This window comes from Danio rerio, chromosome 23 (genome assembly GCF_049306965.1).
Source record: "Danio rerio strain Tuebingen ecotype United States chromosome 23, GRCz12tu, whole genome shotgun sequence".
NCBI lineage: Eukaryota > Metazoa > Chordata > Actinopteri > Cypriniformes > Danionidae > Danio > Danio rerio.
Genome location: NC_133198.1, coordinates 4,410,109 through 4,414,247, shown reverse-complemented (window position 1 = coordinate 4,414,247; position 4,139 = coordinate 4,410,109). Strand labels below are relative to the sequence as shown.

The 4,139-nt window shown below is 35.9% G+C and overlaps 1 protein-coding gene across 2 annotated transcripts in view; it reads right to left on the bottom strand.

The window, feature by feature from the left end:
- The window catches only part of zgc:113278, an 852,580-nt gene that overhangs the window by 663,902 nt on the left and 184,539 nt on the right, over positions 1 to 4,139 (bottom strand). The window lies entirely within an intron of this gene.

The window sequence follows — 4,139 nt, the reverse complement described above, 5'->3', positions numbered from 1 at the left end:
GACCCCTTCACCCTCCTGCAGGACTTTATATACCTGGGCGTGTTCAGATGCGCTGAGGGCCCCACCCACGCCTTCATACTGTACACAGAACTGCTTGCCTTCATTCCGCCAACAAGTCTTTGGTACAGCTTTTATTATGAATACCACCACTCACTCAAAAACATATTGGGAAGACTTGTCTTTGTGCATTTAAGAAAATCCTGATTGTTATTTGACCTTAAAAGATGTTTTGAAGGGATGTTTTAAAAATCACTTTTATATGCTAATTAAACTGTGTGGCAGCAGTGAGTGAATGTAGGCAACTTTTAATGTCAAAAATGAATTAACTTGATTTTTTATGATCACACTTGATTAAAACAGTCTGCAGAAACACTTTGATTGACATTCTCGCTTTGTGCTGTCTTCCGAACAGACCATGACCATAAGCATACTGCCAAATTAGTTAAAATGTGCTTTAAGGACAACAGAGTGAATATTTTGGAGTGGCCATCACAAAGCCCTGAACTCAATCCTATAGAAAATCTGTGAAAATAGTTGAAAAAGCTTGTGCTAGCAAGAAAGCCTACAAATTTGACTCAGTTACACCGATTCTGTCAGGAGAAATGGGCCAAAATTCCTCCAAACTATTGTGAGGAGCTTGTGAAAGGACACCCAAAACATTCGACCAAAGTTAATTATGTAATTTATTTGTTTTATTCTGAATGTTATTTCGTAATGGACATCTTTTATATATACACGTTTTTTTTCGATCAATTTATTGCCCATTACACATTTGTGACCCAGAACCACAAAACCATCATACATGTTAGTTTTTGGAAACTGAATATAGATAGATGTACATAAATCAGCTTTCCATTGATGTTGACTATTTGATAATGTTAACTATTTCAAAATCTGGAATCGTCAAAAAAATCACATTTAAATTTCTCTAAATCATGTTTGAATAAATTCATGAGTTTTGATAGATTTACAATAGGAAATATATTAATGAAACATAATCTTTACTTAAATAAAATTAAATATGAAATAAATGGGGGGAAAAAATGAAATAAATGCACCATATGACTAATCTGCAGTGCAAGCTCACATTTGCCTGAAACAACATAGCAATTTAACTCACATACTAATATTAAAAGTCACCCTAGCAGAGGATGGTTTCGAACCATCGACCTCTGCGCCACTGTGCTGCTACATTGTAGGTGGCATTTAGCTGTGGATACTGCTGGTGAAGCCCCAATGAGGTGACGCAGTGGGTAGTTCTGTTGCCTCACAGCAAGAAGGTCGCTGGTTCAAGCCTCGGCTGGCTCAGTTGCCGTTTCTGTGTGGAGTTTGCATGTTAAAACAGTCTGCAGAAACACTTTGATTGACATTCTCGCTTTGTGCTGTCATCAGAAGAATAAAGCCACCTGCCCGCTAGTGACCATCTCTCGCTCTTTAGCATAAACATCCCTGAGCAGTGGTGGAAAGACTACCGAAAATTCATGCTCAAGTAAAAGTACCACTACTTGCCCAAAAATGCAGCCTAAGTAGAGTAAAAGTCTAAATATTACTCAAAATATGAGTAAAAAGAAGCCATTTTAAAAGTACTCAAGAGTTGTGAGTATTACGCTGTGTAAAGCTGATGAGTTTACACGCAATTTGTGCTTGTGTGTGTGTAAACTAACATTCTGTAGTGCATTATTGTTTAAGACTATTTGGTGATTTGGTCATCATTAAGTAAACACCCGTCATCCTCTCATCATTGACATGCAGTGTAAACAGTCTGGATTGTTGCGTGTAAAGATTCAGGGCATCTTCTTGGACACTTTTAATGCTTCCAAGCGGTTTGCTGCATTTATAAAGCATCCATGTCTTGAGTTAGTTCAGTATGATGTGATTTGCTGTGTGATTTGATTGGACAGGAATCACAAGACTTTTTTACTCAGCCAATCCCCATGCATAGACAAGAAAAAATAAAGTAGTGACCGCAAGGAAAGTAGTTTAGTAAAAGTACTGATACCGCACTAAAAATGTACTCAAGGGAAAGTAAAAGTACACATTTTTAAAACTAATTAGTAAATTACAATTCCTGAGAAAAACTTCTCAGTTACAGTAATTTGAGTGTTTGTTATTGTTACTTTACACCACTGGCCCTGAGTGAGAAGCAGCCGTCCGCCATTAAACATTTAACCCTAAAACTGCTGAAGATAATGTCAGCAACTATGAGGCATTATAAATGTGCAGATTTAGGATGCACAAATGAACACTGTAGTCTCTATAAGACTCCATAGTTTTTTAGAGTTAACGTTAGTCCTGTTTTTTTTTTTTCAATCTGCTGCTATGCTGACACATTTTTTAAATATGTAGAACCACGTTGTTGCCTAAATGCAAACTTTTTAGGAATCCCTTATTTGAGCAGATTAAATGGACCAAAGTTTAAAGTTTTGAAGTGTGGGTGTACTTGAATAACTAATTTAATTTGACCATTTTTACTTGTAGATATATTGGGGGTTGTAATTGCAAGCATAGAATATGGGAGGAGATGGGCTTGGGTGGATTTACCTCCCCCTAATAAACTCCCCCCTCACCACCATCCAATCCCCAAACTATGCCCCTGATCAGAAATGTCATTCAGACAAATTTGTAATGACTGCAGTGTCACATTCTAGTCCTTTCATTTTTGGATAAGCCACATTAGTTCAAATAACAATTACACATGAATACTTAACAGTATTTGTTTATCAGTTTAAGAAAAATGTCCAGCACCTTTCAGCAGCAGTCACTCCCCCTACTGGCATAATCCGATAGTGAAGTCAACGAAAGCCTGAAATGCCCTATTTTTGTGTCAAATTAATTCAAATTAAACTTATTTAATACACCCACCGGTCACTTTATTAGGTACATGAAGGAACTTTCGTTTTATTTGATGCAAACTAGCCAGATTTCTTTCCGAAATTAAAAACTCTCTGATATTTAGAACAAAATAAGATCTCTGGGTTTGGAAATTTTTCAGATCTCATCAATAGTACAATTGTAAATAGTTAAATATATTTTGTAAATAGTTTTATATATATATATATATATATATATATATATATATATATATATATATATATATATATATATATATATAGTTGAAACCAGAAGCTTTCATACACTGTAAAAAAAGCACATAACCATTTAAAAAAAGTCAGATGTTAATGTGACTAAACGTTTTCTCTTTTAGGTTAGGTTAGTTAAGTTAGGATTATCAAATTAGTTTCTGTTCTGCTTAGTAGCAGAATAATGAGAGATATTTTTGGAGAAATTGTTATAACTTATCTTGTAATTCAAGCATATATACAATAAGATTATTCTGCCTCTGAGAAAGCTCAGATGATGGTGTCAAGGTTTTGGAAGTTTCTGATTGGCTAATTGACAACATTTGAGTTAATTGGAGGACCAACTGTAGAATAGTATTAAAGGAAAACCTCAAACACACTGCTTCCTTGTGTGACAACATGGGAAAATCATCAAGCCAGAATCAACAACAAAGCCAGATTACAATTTGCTAAATTACACTGGGAAAAAGACTCATTTTTGGAGACATGTCCTGTGCTCTGATGGAGCTAAGATTGAACTGTTTGGCCCTAATGACCAGTGTTACATTTGGAGGACAAAGTGGAAAGCTTACAAGCCTAGAAACACCATCCCAACTGTGAAGTATGGGGGCGGCAGCATCATGTTGTGGGGCTGTTTTGTTGCAGGAGGGACTGGTCCACTTCACAGCATAGATGGCATCATGAAGAAAGAACATTATGTAGAAATACTGAAGCAACATCTCAAGACATCAGCCAGGAAATTAAAACTTGGCCAAACTTCCAAACAGACCATGACCCTAAGCATACTGCCAAATTAGTTAAAATGTGCTTTAAGGACAACAGAGTGAATGTTTTGGAGTGGCCATCACAAAGCCCTGAACTCAATCCTATAGAAAATTAGTTGAAAAAGCTTGTGCGAGCAAGACAGCCTACAAATCTGACTCAGTTACACCAATGGAGGAATGGAGGAATGGGCCAAATTTTGACCATCTAGAAATTAATTAAAAATTTGCTAAAAAAAAACTATTTCTCACTGTCCTGGCATTTAGCAAATGTAAACTTTTAGTATGATTTATATAT